Raw genomic sequence first — 21,252 nt, 5'->3', positions numbered from 1 at the left:
TTCAAAGCACGTTACTCATCGATTAGAAATTTGGTTTCAAGTATGTTGGCCATTACCTTGACGTGCTTCGACTTATGAGTAACCTACAAGTAACGTGTGTTCGCCGTGTTTAAACGATCGCAGAACGTGCTAGGAACAGATGCGAACACATGCGAAATGTGTGAGCCTTACGTCGAGTACGTCATAAAATTTTCAGCATGCTTGAAATTTCACGACGTACCAAACGGACTAGGTAATATGCCAGCGTACTTCAATGATTTCCAGCATACTCTAAACGTATACACAACTTACCTGTAGCATATCTGACGTGTGCCTAGAGTTGTAAACACATTTTTTATAGAATGGCATACGCTGGCAAAATCGTCAAGGTGTGACTGCGATGTTGACACTTCAAATTCTCAGGCAGTTTTGATTTCAATCGGCGTCCGGCAAGTTCTTAAAGGTCCGGTCACACCTTGACGTTTTAGCCAACGTATGCCGATTTTTGAATTTTTTTTCTAAAACGCTGGCACACGTTGAATACGTTATGGGTAAGTTTTGATAACATTGAGAGCACGCTGAAAAACACTGCCATACGTCGTTGTACGTTGGCTTTAAACGTTGTACTTTTCGGTTGTCCACAAATTTTTTCACGCTTGAAATTTCACGACGTATGCCGGCGTATGACTCACACGTTCCGCTACGCTGGCCACAGGTTGTATGCACGGTCTGCGATCGTTGACAGACGTCAACACATGCTACTTGTAAGTTAATCATAAGTTGAGACACGCCGAGGTAATGTTTAGCGTACCCGAAACTTATTTCTAACCTATGATTAACGTGTTGTTGGCATGTTACGCGATCGTTGCCACAATCGACAGACGTTACTTTTAAGTTACTCATAGGCTGAAAGACGTCGGTATAATGGATCGTCCTTGCGTCAGCGTCCACGGCCACGGCCAGGACACTTATTTGCAGCATTCTTCAAACTTTTCTTCAGCATGACGAGGATGTTCACACTTCGATGTCTAGCTTGGCTATGATTCCAATTGTCCATCGGCAGCGTCTATTTAAAATAGTCGAGTTTGAGCGTTTTAACACGTTCAGAAGAAACGCTTCAAATTTCAAAACCCCAGCGTCAAAAAACAAAGGCGAGTGACAGCAATTTAAATCGTTCATTGTAAACAATGAAAATAGCTGAGTGGTACCGTTTAAAAGTCGTTGAGTGTAAAAAAATCCAATTGTTGAGCGCAAGCGTCTACTTTCAATAGTGGAGATGCAGCCATTTAAATCGTTGAGTGGCAGCCTATGAACCTACCCGTGGACACGCGGACGCAAGGACGATCCATCATAACCCACACCCACACCCTCCCCCTCACACTCACCTACTACTGCCAACATGAACAAACTACTACTAATACTAATACTAATACTAATACTGATACTGATACTGTTACTGCTGACATGGACATCGACTCAAAAAGGAACTCGAAAACGCTGTTGGGTTCCCCTTTTATGAGCAGCATTATTATATACCAATTCCCAAAACCGCTGGGAACACGTCTTTATATGGCAGTTGTAAGCTAGAAACACATTCATTTTTTTTTTGTCGACCGGAAGACGTCATTGGAATACGTCTACATACGTCGATGTGTGTTGGGACTACGTAAAGAATTGGTTCAAAGCACGTCAAACATAAGTTAGAAATAAGTTTCGCATAAAAAAGACATTACCGCGACGTGTTTCGACTTATGAGTAGCTTATAAGTAGCCTTTGTGGACGTGTGTAAGCGTCCACATATCGTGTGTAAAACTTATCCCCATCGCATGCGGAACGTGTGTCATACGCCGAGTACGTCGTAAAATTTTGAACATGTTTAAAATTTCTTGACGTACTCGACTTACTACGACGTATGATAGCGTAGTTTAGCGTTCTACTCACGTATACCAAACTTACTCATACCGTATTTGACGTGCCCAAACGTTTTAGACACATTTTTCTTAGGTCGGCATACGCTGGCAAGATCGCCAAGGTGTGACCGCGATGTTGTCACTTCCATTTCTACGGCAGTTATGATTCGAATCGTTGTGCGTCAGCCTTTTAATAAGCTACGTCACTCAGCCTTTTAATAAGCTACGTCACGACATCGTCGGCGATGCGTGCAACGCGCTATGCCTAAGTTAGACTATCGTTGGGCATAGGTTGTGTAGGCCAACAACAGGTTCAGCATTCGTTGCTATAAGTTATCTATAACACAACGAAACGTTCTGTGTCCATTACTAATATGTTATGCATACGACCAACTCGTTATGAATAAGTCCGAATCTTAAAAAAAAAACATCAAAAGTTCAACGTCAGCCAGCGTTTTACATACATTTTAATACGTTGCCATCGCTGGCTAAAAGGTCAAGGTGTGACCGGGCCTTAACTGGCTATGCCACGAGTTCGCCGGCGATACCTATAGCGCGCAAAGCGTAAGTTAAACTATCGTTTGTCATAGGTTTTGAACGTCGACCACAAGGTAATCATTCGTTGGTAAAAGTTATGTATAACACAACGAAACGTTCTCTGCCCGTTACTAATATATTATGCAAACGATCAACACGTTATGAATACGCCAAAAACTTTTTAAAAAAAACATCAAAATTTCAGCGTACGCCAGTGTTTTACATACATTTTTATACGTTGCCATTGCTGCCTAAAACGTCAAGGTGTGACAGGGCCCTAAGATATAAGGTTCACTTGAGTGACCCAGCAGTATTGGTGGCGGAGGTTTTGCACTCTCACGACTGCTCCCCCACTAGTTAAAACTGTATTAATTACTTCTATATTATATAGGCTAACGTTTGTGGACAGACAGACAGACAGACAGACAGACAGACAGATTGTGAACTAATTGCTCATAAACCTCGCACTTTGTGCTTCGCACAGGGGGTAATAAAGTGAAAGATTTGGATGTATTATTCAGGTTAAAAATCGTGTGTTATTCACACTAGTAGAGTACCCGCCACACGAGTGATCGTCTTCCACACTCGCAACACATTCTTCTGATGCGTATCTTTAATTGGGCGGTGTGTAGGTAACTGACAGCTCTGTATAGGCAAAAAAAAAACAAAAAACCCGGGTTACGTGCATGAGGAAAAAAACATACCTCCTGCTGATAATTAAAAACACCTCACTATACTGGAAAATGTGGGGCAGGAATACAAGACTGGAAATTGTGGTGACTTGAAATACTCTCCACCACCTGGAGGCGGCGATACACGATTTATAAACATTTATGTAGAGAATTTACGTCGACTCCTCCACAATCCCCCCCTCCTGCCCAAGAACACCAGCAAAGACCGAAACAGCCCTAAATATTAATTGGGGTCATGCTGATCCTGGATGTAATCGGCCTGGAACTGTAATAGTTGTGAGACACAAATAAACAAACAAACAAACAAACAAATGAAAAATCGTGCTTCACACGACACTTGGCGAATTAGTTGACCTTTCCGTGTGGTGGTCCAAGCTGTAATGTCATGGAATTTGTGGTGTTTATTTGTTCGTACATTAATAAAATGACGCGATGTCACAAATAACAATTATCAGGGGCGCGTTGTCATGGTAACGGCAGCAGATTGAAAATTTTCACAACTCATTTAAAGCCACCATGTGACATTCAACAACTTATCATCGGTGCTTGTGGCCTTCATTCTGATCGTAGAAAATATTTGAAAATACCTCGGAACATTGCTTTTCAACCAGCTTTACGATCCCGTTATCAGGTTTGAAATATGTTGTGAAACAAAAATATGTATTTTATATGTGTGTTTTTCATGTTTTGGTGACCCTGACCTTGACCTTGGGTCAATTTCGATCAAACTTTGTACACATGTTAATATTACATGCATAGACAGTATAACTTTCAATATAATAAGTGCAAAACTATTTGAGGAATAGCCATGTGTAATTCACAAAATTCCCCATTGGTTTATAATGGGTGATAATATAAAGTGATGCAGAATCCAGATCCTGATCTTGAACATCACCAAAAGTCACGTATCTTTTTGCACTGTGGATTTCTATCAGCTGTTAAAATTTCATCCAAATCGGTTAAGAATTGTGACCTGTAGAACGAATAGAATTTTTTAAAATCACGCCAATAGCTAAAAAACCTTGACGTCATACGCTTGTGAAAACTGTGCATAATTTGTACTATCATGCATTTTAAAACATTTAGATATTCCATTGAGGTTTGTTTTGGCGTCAACAGGAAGTCGCGACGACTTCCGTTCACTGAGTTGTGTTCAAAAGCTTGTTTTCACCTTTTTTGACGTAACGTCGTGAAGTTAAGGGCGATTATGACGTGATTTGATCCCAGACTATTTCAGCAAGATTGGCTATCACCTGTTAAAATTTGAGAACGATTGCTTCAGTAGTTTCGGCTACACACGAGCGTAAATATATTTTTTAAAAATGACGTCAATAGGCAAAACTTTGACGTCATACGCTTGCGAAAACTATGCTTAATTTGTAATAAGATGCATTCAGTAATCATTGAGATATTTGAATGAAGATTAATTTGGTGTCAACCGGAAGTCGCTGCGACTTCCGGTCACTGAGTTTTGTCCAAAAATGTGTTTTCACATTGTGTGACGTCACGTCGCGAAGTTTCGTCCGATAAAGACGGGGTTTGGACGCGGACCGTCTCAGGTGGATTGCCTATCAGGGATAAAAATTTAAGAACGACTGGTCCAGCCGTTTGGGCTGCAGACGACCGGCCAAACAAACAAACAAACAAACGGAACAGACCAACATACTTGACAAAATCGAAGATTTCGCCAAGTAACAAACACTGGTCTGTGAATTATAGGAAAAGGATTTATCTGATGAGACATTGATTTTCCAGAACCGTGTCGTCAGCTCCCTGTGTCATCAACAGTTGTTTATTTCAATAGAGAGGTGTTGTGGGTTTGATTCCCATTCATACCAACTCACACGCGGTAATTGTACTGATGTAGCTTTACTGTCGAACAAATGCTCAACAGAAGCTGAGGAAGGTCTTTATTATTCATTCAACTGAAACTGGCTGGTTATCAGTTATCACATGCAAATCACATGTGGTTGAACCACGTGATGAAACAACCATCAGAATGACGGGTCGTAACAAGAATACAACTTTCATATTAAAATTAACCTTTAATGTATATCGGTCCTATGGTGTAATGGTTAGCACTCTGGACTTTGAATCCAGTAATCCGAGTTCAAATCTCGGTAGGACCTTGCATTATTTTTTTATTTTTTTTTTAAACCAGATCTCATTAGAATTGGAGTCCGAGTGGCTGCCTTGAGTCTGTGAAGTCAACGATTCGATTCCAAGTCAGGTCAAATCATACCGAGCCCGTTAAAATGGTCTGTGCTGCGCTGCACGCCTCTTTTGATGCTTAACATTTGAGAATGTTTAAACTCATGAGTTGGCAACCCATAGGGTGGGTGATATTTCTTTCTAATTTTCACGCGAACTATGGAGAGAAAAGAAACGTGACAAGACATGCCATCACCATCACCCAGAGTGCAGCAGAAACTAACTTGCCTCAACGTGAAAGCTGTCTCGTTAAAAAAAGACATGTCCTGTGTTGTCTGGTGTCCTTCTTTGAATTGATAGTTCCTCCGTGAGCCCTGGACCTTGTTGAAGAAACACACACATATATATATATATATATATATATATATATATATATATATATATATATATATATATATATATACATATACATATACATATATTTGACCCCTCCCACACTCCTCTCGCTGAAGAAGCTGTATAAAGCAACACAAGAAGACCTACACAAGGAAAGCGCTACACTGTTTTGAACTATTCCCAGAGGTCCTCAACAACTATCAAGACGTTCACACATGGTACACACATGAGAATCCCAATTCTACACACCGCCTCAGCTACCGGACCGGTTTCATCACTTGTTGGCGAATCGGGCTTTCCTTGTGTTGATCTTCTTGGGTTGCTTTTCACAGCTTCTTTGGCTGGAGAAGTGTGGGAGGGGTCAATTATTTATATAATCCCAGCCACCTGGGGTTAGTTGATGAGGTGAGAGCAGATTGGCTATTTCGACAGGGCAAACCCAAGGAAAAACGAACATTTTTTCCAGTCAAGGTTTTCTCAGTGGATTCATCATCCTGAACCCATACCATTTGATATTAGCTTGGGGGCCACCCAGAATTTTGCCTCAAGTTCAAGATGGCGCCCAAAATCCAAAATTGCCGCCATAATTACCTTTTGGAGGTTTATACTGCCTCATAATGTTTCCTGTCAAGATTTTTCAGTGGTTCTGTCATCCTGAATATATATCCTTTGAGACTAGCTTGAGAGTCACCCAGGATTTGGCCTAAACTCCAAGATGGCCACCAAAAATCAAATTGGCTGCAAAAATTAAATTAATTATGTTTATACTGCCTTATCGTTTTTCCTGTCAAATTTTTCTCAGCAGTTCTGGCATACTGGACTTATAGCCTTTAAAATTAGCTTGAGGGCCACCCAGGATTTGACCTCAAATCCAAGATAGCTGCCAAAATGGCCGTCAAAATCATCTTAATTATATTCAAACTACATCTTAGGTTTCCCTGTCAAAGCTTTCTCAGTGTTTCTGCCATTCCAAACTTATGTCCTTTGTTATTAGCTTGGAGGGCACCCAGGATTTGGCCGCAAATGCAAGATGGCCACAAAAAAACAAAATGGCCACTAAAATTACCTCAAAATTGAATTAATGAGGGTTCTCTTTTCCTGTTAAATTAACTTTTTGTACCAACTATGGGGTTTATAATGGTACAGAAAATTGATTTTGGGATCTAGAATACTCAAGTGAGCTTTATTATCATGTAAATATGACATTCTCACTCAAAACAGGCCACAATATGTAAATTGAGATAATATTAACTGCATTTTTTGGTCATCCGACAGTTCAATTCACCAACAAAATGGGCGATACAAACACATAATTAAGATATAACTACAAGTCCAGAGTTAATGTTCATTCATTATTATCCAAGTCACTGTCCATCTGTGAGTCAGATGAGTGGACTGCTCTAATACTGCCAGAATAGGAAGCCGACTGTTCTTTAATGGTCTCGCTGTCACTTCCAGTACTCTCGTCCCCTCCTGTGCTGTCATCTCCTTTGTCCTCACTATGGCTGGATCTCATTCTTCTCTTCTTCTTTGGGGGCTGGGCCGTGTCTCATATCTTCTGTGTCTGCATCATAATTAATGTCACCTGTATGATTGGAAATGATTTGAATGCTTTGTCAAATTGATTTCGATAATATAAGGCTGTGAATTGTATTACTAAATGACAAACAACAAGTCCGAAACAGCAAATGGAAACCTTGCGTAGCTTTACTATAAATAAATGTATATTTATCTGGTGTTAACCTTCTTCTGCTGGTCATCAGCGAAAGGCTTGGTGGGAATTGGGGGCAGGTGAACCATATTGGCCGAATACCATCTTCCGTTTCTTCCCAACCTCTGTGTTTGATGGAAGGATACTCAATATCTTGTTTCAGACATCGATACCAGATGAAAGCTTGTAAATCGCTTTTCTTGAGGTGTTCATTGGTGTTCCTCTCATCTGGCAAGATACTTGAACTGAATTTCACTTTCTGCTTGTCATACTTCCCGATCCTTGTTCTCACATACTCTTCATGTTCACTTCCAGCATACATGCAGGTTCTAAAGAAGGTCTTAGCATCAACGATGTCTTCAACTGAAGTGCACGATGTGCCAAGTTGCGAGAGGAGTTGGAACTTTCCCAGTTCCTTCATCTTCTTCAGTGGTTTTACTTTACCAACACCAAATGGAAAAGAGGTTGTATCACACCCTGTAATGCTGTGATAGGCAGGAAGTGCTTGACACATTTCGTCACCAAATCAGTCATTTCGAGCTTTAACGCTAACATACCTCGCGTGGTCAATCTTCATCATCCAGTCTTGCAATGGTTAAATGACAGAATAAACATAGGTCAGGAGAACAAAGACATCTGTATCTGTCGCCCTGACAATTACAGGATCTGTTGACTTGGATGCATGGAGGATGAGTCTGGTGTCAGCTTCATGGTGGTTGCAGAAGTCAAGCATCTCGATTTTGAGTTGCGTTATTAACCAGGTATTATCTTCCTCTGTCACAGTTAGTGGAACTTTCAGCTTGGATCTCGCAGCATTGGTCTTGTAGTAATCGACTAGAAATCTCATCAGTTATGTCTTATTTTCGGAGTTTCGCAGAAACGAGTCCCAATCTTTCCCTTTCGGCATGTCTTGTTCAGAGCTTGTGATGTGAGTTCTTCTTCCAGGTGTGCCACAGCGACGTTGAGTGAGCTCCTTCGTTGTGGCTGTACTGTATGAATCAAATATGATTCCCAGTTGCTGTGGTTTAGAGTCACTTGCTGGCAAGCAAAATTTCAACAGGGCTGCTGCATAATCTTCCCAAGTTTGCTGAGCAGGAACAGATTTAAAAGCTGCCATTCCATCTATAAGCCAATTTCCTTCATGTGGCGGGTTCTTACGGACTGGTTCAGACTCTTCTATGAGGTAGTTCCTCAATGCTGCTTTTGAACCTTGTCTCAAATCTCTCTCTGGTGTGGCTGGAGCAAGTGGGACAGTAGTCAAGGGATATGAATGTGCCTCTTCTGGAGATATTGCTTTGCCTACAAGTAAACCGAAGGTCTGTCTGTCTTCTTTCAGGATATTAACAACTTTTTGGGTCTTTCTTGGCCTTCTCCATCCTGGTTTTGATCTTGAGCTTCGTAATCTTGTCGAATAAATTGACTCGTTCTTCCCCACTGGCTTTGAGTCTCAAGTCAACAAATTCTTTATATTTCTGTTCTCCAGCTTCTGCGGATGACATCAATCCTCTTACAACATCAAAATCGATTTCCACACCAGTCTTCATATGACGAGCGGGACCATTCAGTAATGGGCCGAAGTATTTTTCAAGCTGAAGTACTCGATTATGAACCATATTTTCATGGTGTATTCGGGCCGCTATTGTGGTCTCCTTGTGGGCTGAGGAGGTGATGATATTTAGCCTTTCCATCAGTGTAGCTCTGATCTTCGCCATGATATGACTGGTCTTGACGAATGTGTCTGTTGTGCTCTCATTGGGACTGTATCCGCCTTGCATTGGACCACCTCTGACCTTCACTTCTCCGTTGATTGTGGTCTTAGTTATCAAATCCCCATGGATTGCAGAGAAGGGCTCACAAGACAATGGCACACCATCCGGAAAATTCTCCCTCCTCCAGGTCCCATAATTATTGCACAGCCCCTAAACCCTGCTTTCCAAGAACGGAACATTGTGGGGGACAAATAAGAAGAAATATCAATTTGAGGTAATTTTGGTGGCCATTTTGGTTTTTCGTAGCCATCTTGCATTTGAGGCCAAATCCTGGGTGCTCTCCAAGCTACTAACAAAGGACATAGGTTTGGAATGGTGGAACCACTGAGAAAACTTTGACAGGAAAGCCTATGAGGTCGTTTGAACATAATTAAGATGATTTTGACGCCCATTTTGGCGGCTATCTTGGATTTGAGGTCAAATCCTGGGTGGCCCTCAAGCTAATTTTAAAGGCTATAGGTCCAGTATGCCAGAACTGCTGAGAAAAATTTGACAGGAAAAACGATAAGGCAGTATAAACCTAATGAATTTAATTTTTGCAGCCATTTTGATTTGTGTGTGTGTGTGTGTGTGTGTGTGTGTGTGTGTGTGTGTGTGTGTGTGTGTGTGTGTGTGTGTGTGTGTGTGTGTGTGTGTGTTCAATATAGCTTCGTCTTTTCCAGAGACAATCAATATTCAAAGAAAGATGTAGGGATTGTTTCACATGATAATTTCTCTGACCATCCACACCTTATTCGCATAATTTTTGGAGGAACATCCCGATATCCTTTCTCATTTTTAAAACTGTATTTATTACTTCTATATTATATAGGCTAACGTTTGTGGACAGACAGACAGACAGACAGACTGAGAGATTGTGAACCATTTGCTCATAAACCTCACACTTTGTGCATTGCACAGGGGGAAATAAAATGAAAGATTTGGATGTATTATTCAGGTTAAAAATCGTGTTATTCACACGAGTAGAGTACCCGCCCCCATGAGCGATCGTGTTCCACACTTGCAACACGTTTGGACGCGTACCTTTAATTGGGCGGTGCATAGGTAACTGACAGCTCTGTATCAGCAAAAAAACAACAACCTGGGTTACGTGCATGAGGAAAAACATACCTCCTGCTGATAATTAAAAACACCTCACTATACTGGAAAACGTGGGGCAGGAATACAGGACTGGAAATTGTGGTGACTTGAAATACTCTCCACCACCTTGGAGGCGGCGATACACGATAAACATTTACATCGAGAATTTACGTCTACCCTCCACAATCCTCCCCTCCCACCCAAAAACAGCAGCAAAGACAGAAACAGCCATAAATATCAATTGGGGTCATGCTGATCCTGAATGTAATCGGCCTGGAACTGTAATAGTTGCGAGACAAACAAACAGACAAACAAACAAACAAGCCAGGAGGCGACATGGCTGCTCGCTCCAGATGGAAAGCTGGCCGACGCGACTAGCCGATATTCATGTGCATGCTATCAATCAATTTAGCACAATAAATATGATTATTACAGCCCTCTTAGTTTGCGCCCAGAAACCCGCCTTGTGAAATTTCAGGCATGTTTCCAAAGAGACTCTAACAAATGGCAGCCCTGGTAATTCCATTTATCTATTCGCTAAAGATTTTATTTTTTTTATATGATGCTGTAAGACATTCTCCTTGGACACAAAATAACAGGTCCCCCGGAGGTCCAGTTTCGGAGGTATTGATTTTTTTGTACAGTCCACAATAAGTGTATGATGTACGATAAAATATTTTAGCTGTTGCTAAGCAACAGAGGTGTGCATAGCAACCATTCACTTTTGTGTACATGCCAGCCACATTGTACACATTTCACCAAAGTTTCATCAAAATCAGACTCTTTCTCTTAGAGATATTCGCAATTATTCGTTTCTGAAATGTTCGACATGTACTCGCCCAAAACTTATCTCCTCGTACAAATATTTTTTGTTCGGGCTGCAAATTGGCATGAAGGCAGCCAGATAGATTGTGCACAGAACTCTAAGCTTCGATTTTTCGATTGATATATATTTTAATTTTTTTCGATTTTTTGACCACTTTAAAGGGCCGTTGCTAGGGCCCGGGGTCCCATATTTGAAAGCACACGATTCCCAGAAATATTGGTCTGACCTATCAAATTTCATTGGAATCGGTTGAGTGGTTTTACTAGCCCCGAGGCTTGACCAAAGTTTCGCGGACAGACAGACAGATGGAAATGTCCAGAATAAGGGTGCTCGAAGAGCAGCCAGTAAACAAACAAACACCGGTCTGTGAATTATAGGAAAAGGATTTATCTGTTGAGACATTTCTTTTCAAGAACCGTGTCGTCAGCTCCCTGTTTAATCAACAGTTATTTCTTTCAATAGAAAGGTGTTGTGGGTTCGATTCCCATTCTTACAAACTCACACGTGGCAATTGTACTGATGTAGGTTTACTGTCGAACAAACGCTCAACAGAAGCTGAGGAAGGTCTTTATTATTCATTCAACTGAAACTGGCTGGTTATCACATGTGGTTGAACAACGTGATGAAACAACCATCTGAATGACAGGTTGTGACAAGAATACAACTTTTGGATTCAGTTAGAGCTTAATTTAAATTTGAAAAGTATTAAAATTAACGTTTAATTTATATCGGTCCTATGGTGTAATGGTTAGCACTCTGGACTTTGAATCCAGTAATCCGAGTTCAAATCTCGGTAGGACCTTGCATTAATTTAATTTTTTTTTAAACCAGATCTCATTAGAATTGGAGCCCGAGTGGCTGCCTTGAGTCTGTGAAGTCAACGATTCGATTCTAAGTCAGGTCAAATCATAGCGAGCCCGTTAAAATGGTCTGTGCTGCGCTGCGCGCCTCTTTTGATGCTTAACATTTGAGAATGTTTAAACTCATGAGTTGGCAACCCATGTGGTGGGTGATATCTCTTCCTTATTTTCCCGCGAACTGTGGAGAGAAAAGAAACGTGACAAGATATGCCATCACCATCGCCCAGAGTGCAGCAGAAACTAACTTGCCCCAACGTGAAAGCTGTCTCGTTAAAAAAGACATGTCCTGTGTTGTCTGGTGTCCTTGTTTGCATGAGAGTTCCTCCCTGTTTACTGGGCCTTGTTGAAGAAAAACACACACACACATATATATATATATATATATATATATATATATATATATATATATATATATATATATATATATATACATTTGAGCCTCTCGGCTCCCACACTCCTCAAGCTGACGAAGCTATGTGAAGCAACCCAAGAAGACCTACACAAGGTAAGTGCTGCACTGTTTCGAACCCTTCCCAGAGTTAAATAACTATAAAGACGTTCACACATAGGACACACAAGAGAATCCCAATGCTACACACCCCCTCAGCTACCGGACCGGTTTCATCACTTGTTGGCGAATCAGGCTTTCCTTGTGTAGATCTTCTTGGGTTGCTTTACGCAGCTTCTTCGGCTCGAAGAGTGTGGGAGGGGTCAATTATTTATATAATCCGAGCCACCAGGGGTTAGTTGATGAGGTGAGAGCTAATTGGCTATTCCCTCCATTCACAGGTGAGAGATGTGGGTGGGTCTTTCTTTATTTATGGACATATATATTTATGTATGTATGTATATACAGTATATATGTATTCACTGATGAGCCAAAACATTATGACCACCTGCCAAATATGTTATTATTCCTCCGTGTGCCGCCAAAACAGTGCCGACCTGACAAGGCATGGACTCTTCAAGACCCCTGAAGGTGTCCTGTGGTATCTGGCACCAAAACATAAGCAGCAGATCCTTCAAGTCCTGTAAGTTGCGAGGTGGAGCCTTCGTGGATCGGACTTGTCTGTCCAGCACATCCCACAGATGCTCAATCGGATTGAGATCTGGACAATTTGGAAGCCAGTGCAACACCGTGAACACTTCATCATGTTCATCAAACCATTCCCGAACAATATGTGCAGTGTGCCAGGGCGCATTATCCTGCTGAAAGAGGCCACTGCCATCAAGGAATACCAAGCCATGAAGGGGTGTACCTGGTCTGCAACGATGTTAAGGTAGGTGCCACGTGTAAAATTGACGTCCTCATGAATGGCCGGACCCAGAGTTTCCCAGAAGAACATTGCCCAGAGCATCATTGCCCACTTACATGACCATCCACGTGATCTAAAAGAAAACGGGACTCATCGGACCAGGCGACCTTCTTCCACTGCCCCAAGGTCCAGTTTCAACGCTCGTGTGCCCATTGCAGGTGCTTTGACGGTGGACAGGGGTCATCATAGCCATTCTGACTGGTCTGTGGCTATACAGCCCCATACGCAGCAGGGTGCAATGCACTGTGGATTGTGACACCTTCCTCCCATGACCACCATTAAAATTTTCTGTGACTTGTGCCACAGTAGACCTTCTGTTGGTTCGGACCAGATGGGATAACCTTCGATGCCCTCACGCATCGATGAACCTTGCGCGCCCATCACCCTGTTGCAGGTTTGTGGTTTGTCCCTCCTCGGACCACTGTCGGTAGGTACTCACTACTGCTGACTGGGAGCACCCCACAAGCCTTGCCTTTTCAGAGATGCTCTGAACCAGTCGTCTGGTCATAACAATTTGGCCTTTGTCAAAGTTGCTCAGGTCTTTACCCCTTTTCTCCAGCATCCAACACATCAACTTCAAGAACTGACTGTTCACTTGCTGCTTAATATATCCCACCCCTTGACAAGTCCTATTGTCACAAGATAATCAATGTTATTGACTTCACCTGTCAGTGATCATAATATTTTGACTCATCAGTATGTATGTATATATATATATATATATATATATATATATATATATATATATATATATATATATATATATATATATATATATATATATATACTTATTCATCGACATGAAATTATAAAATAAAAAATTTAAATGTACATAACTTTGTTGGGTTTTCTCAAATGACAAGATCAAAAAGAATTTTTTTGTTTTTTTGCAAATGTCGTCCATGAGCCTAAACATTGTATATAGGAGCATAACAATAAAAACAGAAATGGTATATTTTGGAAGTTAACTTTGTTTCACTTCCTGAGTCAATTGGATCCGTGTTATGCAAAATCATCGAGATTGTTATCCATGAATCACTGGGTTGGGAGTTTAGGGTCTTGGTGGTCTTAAGGGTCTTCAAGGGTCAAAGGGGTCTCAGCAGTATATAGGGTCAAAAGGTACATTCCAATAGTGTGCAATTAATTGATAGACCACGTAATGAATACACTCAAAAAGTATGCCGAACACTCACATACACACACACATACACCTCATCCATTTGTATTATATGGACTATAAGAGAGATGTCTGTCTGTGTGTCTGTCACCATTTTCACAGAGATGGCCAAATGGATCTTCGTCAAACTCTGAGGGTTCAATGAGTGTCGGGGAGTGTTTTAGTTAAAAAAAATTCAATTACAAAAATAAAAGTTGGATTTTTGTGTTTTTTAATCACTCTGTAATTCCTCAGCCTTTTTTGGCTTTATGTGAAAGGTAATATTAAATTATCCCTGACCCCATTCCTTAGTGGATGTCGGGAAGTGTTTTGGCCGCCACAAAAAATACAAACGAAACGAAATTTGATTTTTTTATCAAAATGCCAACAAGATGAGACCAGCACCAGGCAACGCCAACATCTTTGGCATGTTTATTCCTTTATCAACGATTTCGTCACAATAGGGGCCCTTAAAATCACAATAGTGACTTAAAATCCACACCAAGGTGAAGTTAATAAAAACTAATGGGATTTATTATAACAAGGCCAAGGAACCACAATAAAAAATACTCCATGGGGAAGGGATTGAGGCATTCAGGCCAGGGCTGAAGACTCTGGAGATGAGTCCACAAAGGTTCATGTACTGGCTCGTACTGAATCGCACCATGCAGACTTGAGGACAGTTCCCACCTCGCAGTTTGTTGGTCCTAACTTTACTCTCATACTGCCAGATTAAATTGTTATGGATCAAATCCTTGAGCATGCCTGAGAAGTGCCTTTTTTGATAGCTTTATGCGCCACATCATCAGTGGTCCTCTAATTTGCTGTGCTCTCGGCCACATGATCCCTCCAACTTAGGGCGGCAACCATGATGATGCCACACACCAATCACCTTGCTTTCCCATGAGGTGAGGGTTAAATAATGAAGGGAATTGCGCAAATACAAAGCACTGCATTGGGGGTGGGGGGGGGTCCATTACTCCTGTGGTGCTGGAGGGTATTAAATAATGAAGGGTTGTGAAGAAGAAGAAAAAGAAGATCGCAAACACAGGGTTTATGGAGTGATGGGTCTTTCTGTACAAATGATCCTAGCAGCACTAATTTGGGGCATTTCAGGACATCCTATTCTAACATACGCTGTGAAATAACTTACTAGTTCATCCCCTCATTAACCCCGAAACCATTTTTGTAACAATATAATATATTCTCTGCCAGACTTGGTGGAGAGTCAACTTGGACATGCCTTTGAAGCAAATTTTGGCTTGAAAGATGAACAAGGAGAAAAGATATAAAATGTCATAGCCCCCATCGTTTTAGTAATTCTTTTGACTGGAGTTCAAGGGCTAGCCCATATTTACAAGATTTATGTGTATGCGCAACTGACTTGAGTGATCATGTGACATGGAAGATTGCATACGATTGGGCAAGATTGCTTAAGTAACAAAATGGCCACCAGTCAGCTATCTTGGATCTGATCTTGAAACAAAACGACGTGCATATATAAACCATTCATTATCTGTGTGTCAAGTTTGAACACAATCGGAAAATGCATGTCCGATAAAAGGTTGAGGACGTGTTCAATATTGAGGTTTTTTTATACAACTAAAATGGACACCAATCTACCAGTTGTCCATCTTTGATCAGATTGCAAAATAAAGTGAGGTGCACGTTTATGCCAATATGTACTGTGTCTGTGCCAAGTTTAAACAACATGGGACCATTCATGTTAAATAAATGGTTAGGGACACATTTTAGTAACAAAATATCTGGCTGCCAGTCGGCCGTTTTGTATCTGATCTCGAAAATAAATGGCTTGCTTATGTAAGCCATCATTCATTAATTATCGGTGTGCCAAGTTAAAACAAGATCAGTAAATGCATGTCCAAGAGATGGTTGAGGATATGTTCAATACTGGATATTTTACAATTTAAATGGCTGCCAGTCAATCATCTTTGATAGAATCACGAAGTAAAATGATGAACACATGTATACTATCATGTGATGTCTTTTTGCAAAGTTTGAACAAAATTGGTCCATACATATCCAAGATATCACTACGGACAGACAGACGCTCGGACGGACGAGACCCAATCCATAAGTCCCCGTTTTGGACTAAGTCCAATTGGTGTTAATAACGAATCAAAAGTAAAAATCTATTTAAATACACAAACATGACCCTATACGTATGACTTATACCAGAGTTATCTGTTGCTAAAATACTTTAATTTTGCCTATGTAAAGTCAGAGGCAAGAGAGTTCCAAATTCAATGCTCTGTTTTCTTTTGCTTTGGTGTTCGCAGTTTTTTGAAGATGGGAAACATTAAAAATATGAAAAAGAAGATATGCACCTATAAACTTGACAACATGGGGTGAAATATACTGTAATATTATGTTACGTTTTGTTTTCAAAATATAATTTTTCTATCATGCCTGTGAGGGTATAGTTTCCATGTCCGCATTTGTCTTCAAGTCAGCTTTTCACCACTGTTCGCCATTCAATAAGGGATTACAATATTCACAAAGGGTGCCCAGATAGCACCAGAATGACTTCACATCCAACAATGCTGCATCTAATTTCTTTATCCAATCTTTAACCTTTACAAGGCTAACCCTTATAAGGTCCTATCTTTAGCTCTTAATCTGAGACATTAACTAAATAAACTTTCACAGGGATTCCTTTTTGTGGAAACGAACGAAATGAAAGATATTATTATGGATCAGGTCTGGGGATAAAATGGGCAATACATTGGAATAGTTAATTAATAGTACATGTTAATATAGGTGTATTGTTACCTCCCCCAACAAAGGTGGATGAGGGATATGTTTTCAATATTGTCTGTCTGTTTGTCGGTGAGTAGGATATCTCAAAAAGTTTTTTTCAGATTTGGACGAAATTTGGTGGGCAGGTTGGGTGTGTGACAAAAATGAATTGATGAGATTTTAGTGAAGATCCGGAAACGAGAATTTTTGAATTTCTAAAGTAATTCTTCATCATTGAGTGATCACACTAAAATGATATATAGCACAATATCTCAAAAGGTTTTGGACGGATTGGATGAAACTTGGTGGACAAATTGAGTGTGTGACCAGAATGAATTGATGAGATTTTGGTGAAGATCGGGATACTGTAATTCCTTAAGTGATTCTTCACCATTGAGAGATATGGCGAAAAACAATATATATATATATATATATATATATATATATATATATATATATATATATATATATATATATATATATATATATATATATATATATATATATATGTGTACACACAGGGTGGGGCATTTATATCTGACATTTTTTTGCAATCTTTCCAGCTGGAAGAAGTCTTGGCATAACTAATTATTGTTTTCTTGGTTTTACAGATAATAATTAAAAGTTTTTAATGACGGAGCACTTGAAATGCAATGAGTATTCCTTCTTTTTAATTTTTCATTTTAATTTTTTTTTAAAATGCAATGGCCATGCCAATTTTACAAACAAGGTTAACATGACAGATGAGGCAGACTTTGATTTGGCAGATTTAACTTCACCAGATTTCTTCCTATGGGGATTTCTGAAGGGCAAAGTTTATAAGGAACATCCAACATGGATTGATGAATTGAAGCAAACATCACTGCAACCATCCACTCTATTGATCAAGAGACATTGCTTGTGGTAATGAATAAAATGATGATCCACAATTGTGAATGGACGAATTCGAAAGGGGCCCATTTGTCTGCTGTAATTTTTAAGAAATAAAGAATCAAAATAGATTTAAAAAACATTTAGTATGTGCCTATGTTGTTTAGAAATTCTATTTTAATTGGTTAAGAAACAAAAAAGTAATAAGAATAATAAAACCGTCAGGTATAAATGCCCCTCCCTGTATATACATATATAAATAACATAGTTACGGTTGTGGGGGTAGATGGAGGAATATAATTGGAAAGCTAGGATTGCATAGAGTTGTTTGGTTGGTGGACATGTATGAGATTTATCGGTGTAATTAAGTAGGGAACCTGTGAGCTTAATTGTTACGTGTCACCACACGGGGGGGGGGGGGGATAGTGCTGTGTTAATTAGGTGGGGATTAAGGCCAAGTTCCCCAGAATGTGATAGCCCCTGTGACTTTTCCCTCTTCTTTTTGTATTACAAACCAGCAATAGGCCATTACAACTGAGCTGCATGACCAAGTAGGAAGAAGACCCACCTCCAAGGGTGACAGCGGGAAAAGTCACGCCCCCAAGGCTGGTGATTGATGAGCGTGATGTCAGAAGCGAGGCAGGCATGCTGAACAGGTGAGAAACCCCGCTTTCCTGGGCTTGGTACGAGAAAGCCATGCCCCGGGAGGAAATGGTGGTTCGGTGATATCAGAGAGAGATCAGGAGAAACGGACGAGTGTGGAGTAAGGGACGCACATGGTCGAGAAAGAACGTAGCTCGGAGATGGCCTGTAAGAACAGGACTTCACAGCTGGCTTTCCTTTGACGCATGAAGAAGATGGCATGATTCTCGTATTTGTGCTGAGGCGATTTGGCTTGCGTACTGAGCAAGACGTTGGCCATCAATTCTTGGCTGGTCGTGTGGGACGGACCTCGGAGCCTCATGTATGTCACCGAAGGGGACGGCGGCATTCTGACAGCAGTGGGTCAGTGAGAATGATCGACACACGAAGAGGCCTCACGGGTTATCTGAGCCTTGGTGTTGAATACCGCTCATGAATTGGCAGAAGTACGTTTGTCCCGCTGCGAGAGAGCGACTTGGCACTGTTTTTTGCTCATTTACACATGCAGGACGAAGCGCCTCGATTCCATATTCCATAAAGACCATCTCCGGACCAAGCTAAGTGCCAGAATAAAGGAAGGTTTTTCGGGGTTTTTTCATTTCCCCTTGTCTGTATTTAAGTCTGTGTGTAGTAGCGCCTCAATTTACACTTTAGAATTAATTTACCTCACGTATTATTATATTCTGATTATTGTTTCTTGATAATATTTCCAGTCATTAAATTCTTTTTTTAAGTTGCGTATTGTTTATTTTATTTTTTATTGTTTATTGTTTATTTTAAGTTGCTGTGTCCGTGTGTTTGCTCTGGGGTATGAGTATAAACCCTCCTCTGCATCCAACTGTGCCTCCGTCGCTCCACCATTGCGCCCCACCCCTCCCGCACGCTTTTTAATCTCCAAGGATCAACGTGTCCGCCTCCTAATAAGAACCGCTCAGCTATCCGGACTGGCGGTGTTAACTGCCCATCACCACAATTTGGGTTGGGGGGAGTTTAACCTGGATCACCAGGTCCACGACAATATTTTCAATTTTAAAATGCTTTTCTCTGCAACCACTTGTCCATCGATGCAAAATTTTAAATATAGGATTGACTCCCCATGGAGTATATTTTCGTGTTAACTATGACATCATAGGTCACTTTGTATAGCAGCCATATTGCATTACAGGAAAAAAAATTTTGAAACTTAGTATATGTCGTCAACTCCCCACGGGGTACATAGGGTGATAACGATGACATTGTCAGTGAAGTGGTATTCCAGCCATAACTGGTTGAATCAAAATCCGTATCAGAAAAATCTGAAACTTCATATATCTGATCTACGACCCGATGTGAGTGAAGAATTTCATTTTTGACATCATTGGTCATGTGGTCTGGTGGCCATATTTGATTAAAATATAAATGTTAAAAAAACAACCTTCTCCCGAACCGCTCTACAGATCAATGTGAAATGATCGACAAGCCATGCGGAATATAGTTTGAAGTTTTTTTCATATTTCCCTTCATTGAAGCAATTTAGTCTTAATGTATACAAAAGTGATTGTCAAGGATCTTAATAATTAATCAATAATCAGCAAAGCTATGGATAATGGCAATTTATGTATAATAATAGGGTGCATAGATGATACGGGTATCTGGGCCATTATAGTAGCATGTTCAGTTAATGATGGTAGTTTTGGTCATAATGAGCATTCGAGGCATACTATGTGCTTTCGAATACTGGTCTAGTTAACATATTTAATTTGTTCATTGTAAAGTGACAGCGTGCACACGTACATGGTATACTTCACTACCAGAAAATAGACTGCATGTTTGCACACAGCTATCCAGCACAGTGTTAATTTCTGTGATGTAATCGATGCACTTGTATTTCCTGAAGCCAGGATAACTTCCAATACCCTTTCCCTTCGTATACAGTACATGCATGGCTACAGGTAGCATAATTTGTTGGGGGCGCAGCTGTACATTTGATGCAGTTCCCCCTGCAGTTTAGAGCAGGAATTGATAATTTTGTGGGGTGATGGTGATAGCTCGTCCACTATTCATGAAGGATACTGTGGGATCTTGATGTCCACCAACAAATGCTGGCAGACGGGAGATGCAGTATAATGTTCATACAAGGAACGACACACACATTGATTCCTCACCCTGAATGTGAATCAGGACGACACCCTGAATCAGGATGATATTTGAAACTGGGTTGAAATTTTGAACTCAGGCTTGACAGTTCCAATGATTGGCTGTTTCTTGTTTTAACACATTGGTCCTTTGCATGATAAAAAGGAGAGTAGGAGGAGATTGGGACCATACTCTTTGCAGAGCTTTGGTGCTGATGAAGCAGTCTCCTTTCCTATTGGGCATAATCCTGGACAGGTGGCCACTCCGACACAGTATACCAGCATGCTGGCACTCATTTTGCCGACCTCGGAAGGATGACAGGCCGAGTTAACCCCACCTGGTATTAATTCAACAGTGATCGGGATTTGAACTCAGGTCCCCCAGGATACAAAGCCCACCACCCGAACCATTAAGCCAACACGAGGCATACGATAAAGAGGCCAAACAATAATCGAGGAAGAAAGGTATCTTTGACTCCATCA

The 21,252-nt window shown here is 40.7% G+C and overlaps 2 non-coding genes and 1 pseudogene across 2 annotated transcripts; 2 read left to right on the top strand and 1 right to left on the bottom strand.

Moving 5' to 3' along the window:
- The first annotated feature begins 5,175 nt into the window (after positions 1-5,175).
- TRNAQ-UUG (transfer RNA glutamine (anticodon UUG)) lies at positions 5,176-5,247 on the top strand. Its single transcript has one exon. It is a non-coding gene; the product is annotated as a tRNA-Gln (tRNA).
- Positions 5,248-7,164: 1,917 nt separating this feature from the next.
- LOC147020392 (uncharacterized) lies at positions 7,165-9,151 on the bottom strand (annotated as a pseudogene).
- A 2,630-nt stretch (positions 9,152-11,781) lies between these two features.
- TRNAQ-UUG (transfer RNA glutamine (anticodon UUG)) lies at positions 11,782-11,853 on the top strand. The gene has a single exon. It is a non-coding gene; the product is annotated as a tRNA-Gln (tRNA).
- Positions 11,854-21,252: the final 9,399 nt, after the last annotated feature.

This window comes from Eptatretus burgeri, chromosome 9, assembly GCF_056783735.1.
Source record: "Eptatretus burgeri isolate ZD-2024b chromosome 9, Ebu_testis_v1, whole genome shotgun sequence".
Classification (NCBI taxonomy): domain Eukaryota; kingdom Metazoa; phylum Chordata; class Myxini; order Myxiniformes; family Myxinidae; genus Eptatretus; species Eptatretus burgeri.
Note: the sequence above shows the minus strand (reverse complement) of the source record. Positions and strands in the feature narration are given on the sequence as shown.